The 14356-nt window shown below is 41.6% G+C and overlaps 1 long non-coding RNA gene across 2 annotated transcripts in view; it reads left to right on the top strand.

Moving 5' to 3' along the window:
* The window catches only part of LOC133364253 (uncharacterized), a 42955-nt gene that overhangs the window by 14790 nt on the left and 13809 nt on the right, over nt 1-14356 (top strand). Inside the window, exon 3 of one of the 2 annotated variants that reach the window (XR_009757897.1) lies at nt 10852-10990. The exons of the other annotated variant lie outside the window; for it this stretch is intronic. This is a non-coding gene — a long non-coding RNA (uncharacterized LOC133364253). The remainder of the gene's footprint in view (nt 1-10851; nt 10991-14356) is intronic. 2 annotated transcript variants of the gene reach the window in all.

Below are 14356 nucleotides of genomic sequence, written 5' to 3'. Positions count from 1 at the left end.
CGCTCTGTCTGAACTGCTGGAAGACAGACAATTCTGATGAATTCCAGACTCCAACAATCAAAACAAAACTATGTGGCAGATCTCACGCTTCTTCCTTATCCGGAAGAAATCATCTCCAGTCAGAAAAATCCCTTCTGACTGAATTTAAAACTGGATAAGTTTCATCCAAGACGGAGCTCGTCTTAGAGGCTGCACAGGCGTAAGGATCCTCCTGGGAAGCCCGGAACAGGGAGATGTTTTGTATGCTATTCTTTCATTTTTGTATTGATATCATTTTCTCCCGTTTAGATTCAGTTATTTAATTATGTTGGCTTATTTGTATTGTTTTATACAATGTTGTTTAGTTCAAGCAATTAAATTAGGTTAGCTTATCTGTATTGATTTAAATAATGTATGGATTCTTTTTATTTTTTGTACTTATTGATATTATTATTATAACATTTATACTTATTGTTCATTTGATATATTGTGAGCCACTCGGGCACAATTTTGTGGAATACAGATATACAAATATACAGATGATGAAGACAGATGAAAAGCTGTAGGTTACAGTTATCTAGAGAGCCATCTAATTACAGTTACTCAGATGCTCTACAGCTGAACTATGCCCTTCCGCAAAGTGCCTGGCTTTAGTTCCATCTTTCTCAGTGTATTTTCTATAGTGAAGGGGGAGCTCCTAAAAAACAAATTAACCAATTAAAAGTCAGAATTCTAATCAGCTTCAAACTCTCTCTGCTGTTTGAAATCCCCCAAGACCCCTTCCTCCCTTTTCCAGACATACTAGAGAGGCAGAGGGGCAGGGAGGCTGTATTGTCCTAGTAGACCTTATGCTTCAGGTTCTAGGTCAGGAGTGGGAACCCTGTGGTCCTCTAGGTATTACTGGACTCCAGCTCCTGTCAGCCCCAGCCAACATGGCCTGAAGCCTGAGGCTGATGATGGCAATGCCATACTGTAGCCATTTTTGTTGCTCTCCCACTTTGTACATGTGAAAAAGGGGGCATAATGGGAGAATTTGGGAAGAGGGGCCAAAACACTTTAGTTTTGGATTGGTCTCACCTTGACTCTAAAAGCATGTGTTAAATCTATGTGCATGCATATGTGTGTGTGTGTGTGTGAGAGAGAGAGAGATGAAATCCAGAAACACCCCCATCAAATTCTGCCGTCACTAAATTATTTTGTTGTAATCATGAAGAAAGGTGTGATGTTCCTGTATTAGTGTAAATAGGGTAAGTGCTGGTTGTATAGGAGATACATGGTAAGTAGAATGAAAGAGGAAGGGGGAGTGAATGGGCAGTAGAATGCTGGATGATTGGCTGAATGTTTAAAATGGCTGACAGTATAAAAGGAAGTATGACAGGTAAATCTGGGTGGATGTGAAGTGGATGTGAGGTGGACGTGGGTGGACTGGAGTGGGTTGTTTTGGTGGGTTTGAGAGAGTTGTTTGTCAGGAGAGCGTGGAGAAGGAGGGGGGTGGAGTTCGGATTAGTATTAGATAAAACCATATGCTTATGTGCCTTATGAAGAAATCTTGTTAATCTTGTTCTCTGTGTTATTTAATAAATACTTAATTTGGTTTACCAGAGGCCTGATCCTTGGCTGGGGTTTCACAGACCAGAAGGGAGGGTGAGGTAAATAACCAAGGCTGAAGAGTGACAAATGGTGGCAGCGGGTGAAGGGAAGAATATAACACCACAAGTATTCAGAGCAAACCAGAATTATAAGCAGTCTGAATAAATCAAAGGGATTGGGACAGCTTAAGCAAGCAGTCACAGAGGTAACCTAATTGAGAGAGACTCAGGCAGAGTCTCTGGGAATACTGGTTATAGGACGTGAGTGGTGGTGCTGCCTAGCAGGGGGATCTGTTGAGATCTATGCTAGAGCGGAGAGGGAAACCATAAAAAAGGACAGTCCGGACTGGTGGAGTCCCTGGTGGTGCCTAGAGACAGGCAGTAACCACGAGCAGGTAGGAACCTGACAGGGAGAGCCAGGGAAGGGCGTCACAAAAGGCTTATGAACTTGCAGTTCTTTACAACTACTGTCTGTCTAATAAATATACTGCCTTTATTTTATGTTGCTGAAAATACTTTGTCATTATTAAAAAAGTTATATTAAGCATGACAGTGACCTATTAGAATGCCTTTGTCTCTTGTAATACTACTGTTACTTTGTGAAAGTGATTTGCCATAATATTTTAAAACCGTCAACAATAAAAAATCTCTTAGCCAAATAAAACCTAGCATAATTAAACAAGTCAGTATGAATTAAAACAGTCAGATTAACACAGAGCCCTTTCTGCCATCCTGTTTTCTAAATATGCATTTTAATTAATGTTTAAAATGCATTTCACTTGTACTTGATATTTAATTTATCCAAGACAGAATGTGCCTGCTTAAAAATATGAAGAGAAAACAAATAAGGACATAAGGATTGCTTTGTTCTTTTTTGTAACAGAAGAGAAAATGTTTCACTTTCTTTCTTGTTTCACCCTTAACAAAATTTAAATTGCATGGGGAACTGAAGCAGCAGTATAACCGAAGCAGTAGTAGTCTTTAAACTGGAATCTCACAAAACACTCAGGGCTAACAACTTTTGAAGATTATATCAGGTCTATAACAAATCTGGATTCAGCGATGAGGAAAATAATCCTCTTCAGTTATGGTTGGCAATATCTATCGGGAAATGCAAAAATCTCAGACTGGCCTAGTTTTAACAAGATTTTCTTGTTATAAAGTGTTATCTTGTACAGGTCTGTGTGGTTGTTTGTTGCTGTAGGGAAGAATAACAAATGGTTGACAATTTTGAGAGTTATTAACTCTGGAACTAGATGGGCCTTCTGGGTGAGATACTGTTGGGGAAAAAACGACTATATTGACCTTCCAGGTTGGTGACACATGCTTCCCCTTTCAGAGCTTGGAAAAGTTACTTTTTTGAACTACAACTCCCATCAGCCTCAGTCAGCATGGCCACTGAATTGGGCTGATGGGAGTTGTAGTTCAAAAAAGTAACTTTTCCAAGCTCTGCTTAGAGTGTACAGGACTTACTCTTTCTTGAGGATTGCTCACTGTGGATGAATCAAGAAATTCTGCAGTTGTCAGTCATACCTTATTATACAGCCATGAAAGTGGCTGTATACTATAGCCAGTGTGGATTTTTCACATTCCGCAATGTTAAATTGAAAGTACCCCCATGCCATTCTGATGCTTCCCATAAGCTCATTTCAAAACAAAACCTCACAAAACTTATAGTCCTGAACTCAGAAACACTTGCTTAACAACCGTCTAAATTTTTATAGCGATACACAAAACAGTCAGAGAGAATAGAGAATTCAAAGTCTAAAAAGAGAGAGAAAACCCCCAGAGCCCTTTTGGACTTTTTTCTGTCAGAGTTCTCATAATTTGTTGAAATTCATTAAAAATCAGCCGTGTTCATAGAGTACCTGGCATCCTATTACTGACCTTGTCCCATACTCTGACCTTCATCTTCTGCTGTTTAAGAGTTTTTAAAAAATGCCTAGCTGATTTTTAATTAATTTAATACATTTTGCATTGAACTGAATGTTAGTGTCTGGCATACTCAGTAAGAACCAACTGTCAGTGTTCTAAAAGCCAGACTCCCAGCTGCTTGGCTTGGCTAATCAGGGGGCTACACCCACAACAGATTTTGATTTCATGTGCGACAGTCATGGCTTCCCCCAAAGAATCCTGAGAAGCATAGTTTGTGAAGGGTGCTGAGAGGAGACTCCTGTTCCACTGAGAGAGCTCCAGTGGCCAGACTGGTTTAACAGTCAGCCACTCTGATTGAAGGTCTCTGAGGGGAACAGGGCGTCGCCTAGCAACTCTCAGCATCCTTCATTAACTACACTTCCCAGGATCCTTTGAGAGAAGTCATAACTGTCCAAAGTGAAATAAAGTCCTGGTGTGGATGTAGCCAGGGACAGCTTTGGTTTAAATTTGCATGGGAAGCTACATGTGCCTGCTCTAGAATAAAATGGTGGGAGAAACACTGAAAAGCAATTATACTGTTCACAATGTTTTCATTTTGGAAAGGAAAGAGGTTCCCTTCTGCCCAGTGCCTACCCACCCAATCTCCTCCCCTCCCCTCCTCCCCTCCCTGCCCCTCCCCCGGGTCAGTGTTGGACTACAACCTAGGAGACCAGGGTTCAAATCCCCACACAGCCATGAAGCTCAATGGGTGACCTTGGGACAGTCACTGCCTCTCAGCCTCAGAGGAAGGCAATGGTAAAACCACCTCTAAATACCGTTTACCATGAAAATGCTATTCACAGGTCAGGATTGACTTGAATGCAGTCCATTTCCATTTTCAAACATGATTGCACAGAGATAAATCCCACTGAACTCAAAAAGTATACAAATTATCAAACCCACCCTCCCTTCTCCTCCCTCCTATCCCCTCCCTCTTGTCCCTTGCTCCCCCTTCCTTTGTGCCTCCCTCCGCATCCCCATCCCCATCCCCTTCCAATCTCCTCCTCCCCATTGTCAGTTTTACCTTTTCTTAAGCAGGATTGCATGGGAGTAAATACCATTAAACTCTATAAGCATGCAAGAGATCGAACCTGCCCTGCCCTCCCCTCCCTCTTCCTTTGCCCCCCTCCAATCCTCTCCTTCCCCTTCCACCTCCCCCTCCTCCTCCTCCATGGTCAGTTTTACCTATCCTAACCATGATTGCATAGGAGTAAATCCCATTGAACTGAATAAGTATGCAAATGATTATCTGCCTTTTCTCTCCTTCCCCTCTCCTCTCCCTTCCTCCTCTCCTCCCCGCTTCCTTCTTCCTCCTCCCCTGCCCACTCCAGCCCTCCGTCCCTCCTCCATAGTCAGTTTTACCTATCCTAAGCATGATTGCATGGCAGTAAATCCCACTGAACTAAATAAACATGCAAATGATCAATCCATTCTCAGCAATCTTGTTTAGGATCACATTTCTTACCTCCCGGATTAAAAAGCAGAGAAATTCACTAATAGGCAAAAAGCTTTGTGGTTTACCTATAGCCCACAGATATTTCTATCCAACTTTAAAAAGCAGGGAAATTAGGCAGCTATAGTGAATGCACCAGGGGAGTAAGAGACCTGACCTCTTCTCTGAAATATCGTACTGCCCTACAAATTGGTCAAAATGCAAACACAATTTGGGTTGTTCTTTCACAATCCAATCCACTTCCTGTGTAGCTTGGAAGAATTCTGTAACATGTGCTTCTGAGCATATGGTGAGTGGTGGCAACACCTGCAATCAGCCCAAGTAATAAAAAGAAGACACGTGCTGTGCTGATTTTGTTTTAGCAGGGAGGAAGCAACATTATTAAGACAGTTGATATAGTTCAGATGGTTACTTTAAATATGTTTGATTTACTTTGCAATTTTAGTGAAGTTTCCTATAGGAAATCATTTTCTTTTGTTTCTATTTCTGTGAATATGTGAAGTACAGCAACACTTTGCAAAATTTACACTAAAAAAACTCCAAATATAATAATGGCACTAACTGTTCTGCACAATAGTGTCCAGTGGACCTCAGGAGTGTATCAACTTGCACAAGATGGGAGGTGAAATATACTCTAGCAAACTTCTGGGTGTGCTCTATGTTTTTAATTGACCATGCCAACCTTGCCTTAAATGAAGTGGTTTAAACATAGCAGGCTGAAAACATGCATCCTTTTTTCCCCAACAGAGTCATTGCTGAGTTAGCAACATATTGTAATCAGTCTCATTTTACATCAAACTGCAGTTTCAGATTCAACTGTTAATGCACCCAAAATAGAACATAACCTCCAATTTGAAACACAAAAGGCTATCTTCATAAGAACATAAGAACATAAGAAGAGCCTGCTGGATCAGGCCAGTGGCCCATCTAGTCCAGCATCCTGTTCTTCACAGTGGCCAACCAGGTGCCTGGGGGAAGCCCGCAAGCAGGACCCGAGTGCAAGAACACTCTCCCCTCCTGAGGCTTCCGGCAACTGGTTTTCAGAAGCATGCTGCCTCTAACTAGGGTGGCAGAGCACAGCCATCACGGCTAGTAGCCATTGATAGCCCTGTCCTCCATGAATTTGTCTAATCTTCTTTTAAAGCCGTCCAAGCTGGTGGCCATTACTGCATCTTGTGGGAGCAAATTCCATAGTTTAACTATGCGCTGAGTAAAGAAGTACTTCCTTTTGTCTGTCCTGAATCTTCCAACATTCAGCTTCTTGGAATGTCCACGAGTTCTAGTATTATGAGAGAGGGAGAAGAACTTTTCTCTATCCACTTTCTCAATGCCATGCATAATTTTATACACTTCTATCATGTCTCCTCTGACCAGCCTTTTCTCTAAACTAAAAAGCCCCAAATGCTGCAACCTTTCCTCGTAACGGAGTCGCTCCATCCCCTTGATCATTCTGGTTGCCCTTTTCTGAACCTTTTCCAACTCTATAATATCCTTTTTGAGATGAGGCAACCAGAACTGTACACAGTATTCCAAATGTGGCCGCACCATAGATTTATACAACGGCATTATGATATCGGCTGTTTTATTTTCAATACCTTTCCTAATTATCGCTAGCATGGAATTTGCCTTTTTCACAGCTGCCGCACACTGGGTCGACATTTTCATCGTGCTGTCCACTACAACCCCGAGGTCTCTCTCCTGGTCAGTCACCGCCAGTTCAGACCCCATGAGCGTATATGTGAAATTCAGATTTTTTGCTCCAATATGCATAATTTTACACTTGTTTATATTGAATTGCATTTGCCATTTTTCCGCCCATTCACTCAGTTTGGAGAGATCTTTTTGGAGCTCTTCACAATCCCTTTTTGTTTTAACAACCCTGAACAATTTAGTGTCATCAGCAAACTTGGCCACTTCACTGCTCACTCCTAATTCTAGGTCATTAATGAACAAGTTGAAAAGTACAGGTCCCAATACCGATCCTTGAGGGACTCCACTTTCTACAGCCCTCCATTGGGAGAACTGTCCGTTTATTCCTACTCTCTGCTTTCTGCTTCTTAACCAATTCCTTATCCACAAGAGGACCTCTCCTCTTATTCCATGACTGCTAAGCTTCCTCAGAAATCTTTGGTGAGGTACCTTGTCAAACGCTTTTTGAAAGTCTAAGTACACTATGTCCACTGGATCACCTCTATCTATATGCTTGTTGACACTCTCAAATAATTCTAATAGGTTACTGAGACAGGACTTTCCCTTGCAGAAGCCATGCTGGCTCTGCTTCAGCAAGGCTTGTTCTTCTATGTGCTTAGTTAATCTAGCTTTAATAATACTTTCTACCAGTTTTCCAGGGACAGAAGTTAAGCTAACTGGCCTGTAATTTCCGGGATCCCCTCTGGATCCCTTTTTGAAGATTGGCGTTACATTTGCCACTTTCCAGTCCTCAGGCACGGAGGAGGACCCGAGGGACAAGTTACATATTTTAGTTAGCAGATCAGCAATTTCACATTTGAGTTCTTTGAGAACTCTCAGGTGGATGCCATCCGGGCCCGGTGATTTGTCAGTTTTTATATTGTCCATTAAGCCTAGAACTTCCTCTCTCGTTACCACTATTTGTCTCAGTTCCTCAGAATCCCTTCCTGCAAATGTTAGTTCAGGTTCAGGGATCTGCCCTATATCTTCCACTGTGAAGACAGATGCAAAGAATTCATTTAGCTTCTCTGCAATCTCCTTATCGTTCTTTAGTACACCTTTGACTCCGTTATCATCCAAGGGTCCAATCGCCTCCCTAGATGGTCTTCTGCTTTGAATGTATTTATAGAATTTTTTGTTGTTGGTTTTTATGTTCTTAGCAATGTGCTCCTCAAATTCTTTTTTAGCATCCCTTATTGTCTTCTTGCATTTCTTTTGCCAGAGTTTGTGTTCTTTTTTATTTTCTTCATTCGGACAAGACTTCCATTTTCTGAAGGAAGACTTTTTGCCTCTAAGAGCTTCCTTGACTTTGCTCGTTAACCATGCTGGCATCTTCTTGGCCCTGGCGGTACCTTTTCTGATCTGCAGTATGCACTCCAGTTGAACTTCTAATATAGTGTTTTTAAACAACTTCCAAGCATTTTCGAGTGATGTGACCCTCTGGACTTTGTTTTTCAACTTTCTTTTTACCAATCCCCTCATTTTTGTGAAGTTTCCTCTTTTGAAGTCAAATGTGACCGTGTTGGATTTTCTTGGCAATTGGCCATTTACAGGTATGTTTAATTTAATAGCACTGTGGTCACTGCTCCAAATTGGTTCAACAACACTTACATCTCGCACCAGGTCCCGGTCCCCACTGAGGATTAAGTCCAGGGTTGCCGTCCCTCTGGTCGGTTCCATGACCAACTGGTCTAGGGAATAGTCATTTAGAATATCTAGAAACTTTGCTTCTTTGTCATGACTGGAACACATATGCGGCCAGTCTATGTCCGGGTAGTTGAAGTCACCCATTACTACCACATTTCCTAGTTTGGATGCTTCCTCAATTTCATATCTCATCTCAAGGTCTCCCTGAGCATTTTGATCAGGGGGACGATAGATCGTTCCCAGTATTAAGTCCCTTCTGGGGCATGGTATCACCACCCACAACGATTCTGTGGAGGAGTCTGCCTCTTTTGGGGTTTCGAGCTTGCTGGATTCAATGCCTTCTTTCACGTATAGAGCGACTCTGCCACCAACATGTCCTTCCCTGTCCTTCTGATATAGTTTATATCCAGGGATAACCGTATCCCACTGGTTTTCTCCATTCCACCAGGTCTCCGTTATGCTCACTATATCAATGCTCTCCTCTAAGACCAAGCACTCCAGTTCTCCCATCTTGGTTCGCAGGCTCCTAGCATTAGCGTACAGGCACTTGTAAGCAGTGTCTCTCTTCAAGTGTCTTTGGCACTTGTGGTTTGGCCTGTGGTAATTTTGCTCTTCTGAATTTATATCCTGTGCCCCTGCTCTCACAATGCCTACTTCTAGGCCTACCCCTTTTAAAATTTCATCATTTCTTTGTTTTTTATCCCAGGGGGGAGGTTTATTCCGAACCGGACCTTTCTCAGCTCCTGTCGGGTTTCCCCCCTCAGTCAGTTTAAAAGCTGCTCTGCTACCTTTTTAATTTTAAGTGCCAGCAGTCTGGTTCCATTCTGGTTCAAGTGGAGCCTGTCCCTTTTGTACAGGCCCGGCTTGTCCCAAAATGTTCCCCAGTGCCTAACAAATCTAAACCCTTCCACCCGACACCATCGTCTCATCCACGCATTGAGACTGCGAAGCTGGGCCTGTCTGGCTGGTCCTGCACGTGGAACCGGTAGCATTTCAGAGAAAGCCACCTTGGAGGTCCTGGCTTTCAGCATCCTACCTAGCAACCTAAATTTTGCTTCCAGGACCTCACGGCTGCATTTCCCCATGTCATTGGTGCCAACGTGCACCACGACCACTGACTCCTCCCCAGCACTGTCTACCAAACTATCTAAACGATGGGCGATATCTGCAACCTTCGCACCAGGCAGGCAAAACACCTTGCGGTCTACACGCCCATCACACACCCCACTGTCTATGTTCCTAATGATTGAATCACCCACTACAAGGATCCCTCCACCCCCTGGAGATATATCCTCGGCACGAGAGGATAGCTGCTCATCCCCCAAGGAATGGGTCCCTTCTAAGGGATCGTTTTCCTCTTCCTCAGCTGGATGCTCTCCTTCCCCGAGACCATCGTTCTCCATGATAGCAGGAGAGCTATCATCGCTGGAGTGGGACACAGCTATAACGTCCCTTGAGGCCTCCTCCACACACCTCATATGACATTGACCAATAAAAAGGCTTTGAAATTAATAAAAATAAATTTCACACAGATTTCTAAGATGAACAATGAGGGAAATAAAATTTTCTAGATTAGATCTCTGTAGAAACATTAGTGACACAGGAAAGAAGCAAAGTCAGAAGAACACCAACAAACATACAAAAATATAATTCTCCATCTTTGGAGATAGTAGGTGTTGCCACCACTCACCATATACTCAGAGGCACGTTACCAAATTATTCCAAGCTACACTGTGAAAGACCAACCCAAACTGTGTTTGCATTTTGACAAATTTGTTGGGCAGTTTAATATCTCAGAGAGGAGTTCAGGTCTCCTGCTCCCCTGGTGCATTCACTAGAGCTGCCCAATTTCCCTGCTTTTTAAAGTTTGATAGAAATATCTGTTGGCTATAGGTCTTAAACAGCAAGGTTTTTTTGCCTATTAGTGAATTATACATAGGAATATCCTGTGCATATTCAGATATACAGTGTGAAGGCCTGTCTCAGTTCAAAAAGAAAGAGGGGTCTGGCTTGGATACATCTGTGCAGAAATCTTACTGGATGCTTCCCTCTGAGGCAAATAGCAGCTTTGAGCAGGGGTTCTCTTTGGGATCATGGTTTCGGGAGAAAAGAGTTAACTCCCTTCTATGTGCCATGTATTATGTAAATTTGTATAAATGTTAGCAGAGTTTGTCAATGGTATGAGATGCGTGTGTGCCAGTGTGTGCATTTATCTAAGTAGCAGGCTTTTACCCTGCATTGAGATCACTGAGACTTAAGACTTAGTAAAATAAGAAAAGCTACTTTATTTATCGAAATACATAGTAGATAGAAAGGCATTCCTAGTTCTAACTAAGTTGGAGGCGGAACGCCCAGGTTTGGGAGTTGCCCTCATGGCTCAGGAGGGAGAAAGCAGAGACAAAGGTGTCTCCTCTCTCTTGGACAGTTGAAGAAGAGAAGAGGAAAGGGCAGAAAGAGGAGGAGCACATAAGCTTCCCTAAGCATATCAGTCTAACGACGAAAGGAAGTCAGTCAGAGCATCACAGGTAAACGTAGTCAAGCCTAGCCATCTGGAGGACTCTAACTCTATCTCCTTTCTAGAACATAAACAAAAGAACAAAACAGGAATTGCTCTTGCCCCACTTCCAACATGATGGTCCTGATCCCGATATGCACCCCTATTCCACACCTGTCATAGAGGCTGCTTCACAGTGCTCCTTCAAATTGCACTGTCTAGGAGGTAAGCTGCTTGTATTCAGTGGTTTATTATAAGGCTGAAGGATTTTCTCTGCATCATCATAACCCTTCCCTTTTCAAATGTTTTGAGTGTGTTCGTGTGTGCATCAACCCTAAAAAAATGTATCCAATAAACCTTCAATGCCTCAATTTGTTCTGACATTGTTTTTATTATCCTGAAGAATTCAGTGATAAACAATATCCAATATTACTAACATCTCCTAATTTGAATTATGGGTTTTAAGAGTAGCCTTTGGAACACAAATCAATTTGTATAAACCACTTGTGTTTATTCACTGTTCACTTAGAGGTTGAGGCCTAGCCATGGCAAGGAAGGAAAAATGAGGAATACCTGATCAGAATAGCAAAATATTTCATTTTCTTGTGCAAAAAGAAAAAAACAAATAAATATGAAAAACTTTTTTTAAGAAGTCTAAATAAAGGGAGAAGACATCTTCTCCAAAACCCTGGAAAATGTCACTAGTTTTAAATATTTTTTAAAAATCTGAATTATGAAATAAAGTCAATTTCAATAACATGTCTTGCAGTATAAAGAGAATAACAACTGAGAGCTGCACTTAAGTGGCAATATTTGGCTTCAGCAACTTTCACAGAATAACGTGCAACACTTTTTTCCCTAGTCATTTTCCCATAGATAAGTCTGGTGACCTGTCATTGCTCTCTCTTCACAAATTAGTGACAACCTTGATTCAAGAATGAATGTTCAGAATACATTTGCAGTGGTGTGAATTCACTCATTCTCCATTCTCCAGAGAGTCAATAAATGTCAAGTTCACAGAAAGACACCACAGGAATAAATTACGGGATGTCATGGTGGAAGTCAGCAGCCAAATACAACTAAAACATTTTCTACACATTCATCTTTGAGTCATGACCTTAAAGGCCTTTACACAGATATCTAAGTCCCACTGGAAGACTGAGGTTAATTTTATTAAAGGCGTTTAAGGTTGGGTGCTAGAAAAACAAAAGTAACGTATCAAGATTTTCTGACGGCTTTGGTAGAGCTTGGAATGCATGATTGTTGCTAACTTATTTCTGGGGTTTCAAATGAGAGTTTTAAAAATAGCTTTGCTGTTGTTGCCACATATTCATATTTTCCGAGTACTTCCCTCCCCCATTGGCCTGATCAGAACAAGGATGAGCTCCTTAAATGACCCCCAGTGCTGTTTGTGTCATCTCAAAAATGTTTTTCTTTACCCATGAAAACAATTTTAATGTAACACCACTCTCCAGCATTATATGGGCATGCCCTCTATGGACAACTTCTCTCCCCCCAGCCCATCGTCTTTAAGAAGTGAGTAAGCCAATGAATGGTTCAGGCCACCAGTTCTTCAGGATAGGCTTTATCTCCTCTGCTAAGTGTGGGAAGGAACAGCAAATAGGGCAAAAGAACTAGCAGTAATAATACTGCTAATAACACAGTGCTATCTGCAAGAGACCTCATCTTTTGCCCTGTTGACTTGCTATGTATCATTGACTGTGTTGGATTGTTATGAACTTTGGGGTTACAGGGGAGGAAAGTGGGCCAAGATTTTGCATTCTTACTATCTCTTAGAAAAAAATTCACAAGCTGTGTTTCCAAATAGTGCCCTCCATCTGGCAATTAGTGCTGAATGAAGGCTATAACTATAGGAAGGCACTGATGATGACCACCACCACCTCCTCCTCTGTTTTTTGTTTACAGAAGGGAACACAGTAGATATTGTAGTACTTTCTACAAGCTTTTTGAACTTGGAGTGCTATTATTCTACAGTGCTTAAAACACTGGATATGGGAACTATAGGTTCAAATTCTCGGTTATTGTGAAACTTATGGGCGGGGGTGTAGCAGGTATCCTTGGTTTTCAAGTATCCTTGGTTTTCAAAATTATTATACTCTAAACTAGTTCTGTTTAAGTGATACCTGAGTATCAAGTGGGATGTGGATTGTGATGGGTGAACTTCACCAGACCAATTTGGAATAACAGATGAAAACATATGTCTGCAGAGATATCAGGTAAAATATCATTTCCATAGAAGCAGCTTGTGACATGGAAATGGTCAATAGCACTCAGTTTTCCATTTGATGCACTTTCTTGATACTTGACCACAGAATTCACCTTTTTGCATTTTAGAAAAGATTTTACAAGGTTTCCAGTTACTGCCCTCTGCTGTTATAGGTGAGAGATTATAGGTGGGAGGCTGTCCATTCCTTTCTCCATTGAGAACTGTATAATCAACTAAGAAAGAGATTTCTGTCTCTCATTCTAAATAATTATGTGACTGTGAATGATATGAGAAAAGTGATGTTGTAAGACTGTGATAAATTCACATTTGTAAATACACATTTGATATTGCAGCTGGGAATAAAAGATCAGTTTTATTCAGTAGACTGCAGTTTCCTATAATGGTTACGAATGAAGGTACTTTTAAAATAATTAAAATAATTCATTATAACTTAACTCCGATGTAATTTTATTTATTTATTTATTAGATTTATATTCCACCCTTTCTCCCAGTAGGAGGCCAGGGTGGCAATATTTGAGAATGAGAAGTCAACCCAGTGCAAGCCATGTCTGTTGTCTCCTATCTTTCCCAACTTATATTATCAAGGAGAGGCAGTGGAGAAGCTCTGCAGTAACCACAGGATTCAACTCTGCAGCTTGCACACCACCATGAGCATGGATGGATTGGCACTGGGAAGCATGGGAACCAATTTAATTCCTGTGCTTCCCTCTAACAATATATAGATTCTGACTTTGAAGATTTGGTTTCTTGGAGACTGAGTGACTAATTTGGCCCTCTAGAATCTAGATCTTTCAACTTGACGCCACAATTCAATTGCAGTTACCCTGTGGTTGTTCCATTCCCTTGGACCTGCTGATGAGCTGATCACTTTCCTTTTCTTGTCCTCACTCTTATTTGTAGATAGTGAGGACCAGAAAAGGCGAGCGGTTTATTATAACCACATGGTCTTCTCCTATCCTGCATCTTCGCTGTCATCTGGTGTTACAAGTGACTTAGATTGAGACTTTGGATCTCAGCCTCTGACACTTGGTGAACAGTGGCTATTTAATGACTCCCTCAGAAAGCACTTGGCAAAAAAAGTGGCGGAACACATTCCTATGGTGTTTGTGTTTGCAAGGAGGCAGCAGACAGGCTGTGTCTGTCTCTTGTGTTCCCTAGGGGCACGCATCATTTTCGCAGCTCATGTTTCTCACATATGCAACTTCACAACTCCTGTCAATCACTGCTGTCCTAATAGAGACTTGTCAGTTCTATGACACTGCAATATTCCTAAAAAACAACAAGAAACATTTAGAAATAAATGTAAAAGGAAAGGAATAAATTTATTTATGTGCATATATTCT

The sequence above is a fragment of the Rhineura floridana genome, chromosome 9, assembly GCF_030035675.1.
Source record: "Rhineura floridana isolate rRhiFlo1 chromosome 9, rRhiFlo1.hap2, whole genome shotgun sequence".
NCBI classification, from domain to species: domain Eukaryota; kingdom Metazoa; phylum Chordata; class Lepidosauria; order Squamata; family Rhineuridae; genus Rhineura; species Rhineura floridana.
Note: the sequence above shows the minus strand (reverse complement) of the source record. Positions and strands in the feature narration are given on the sequence as shown.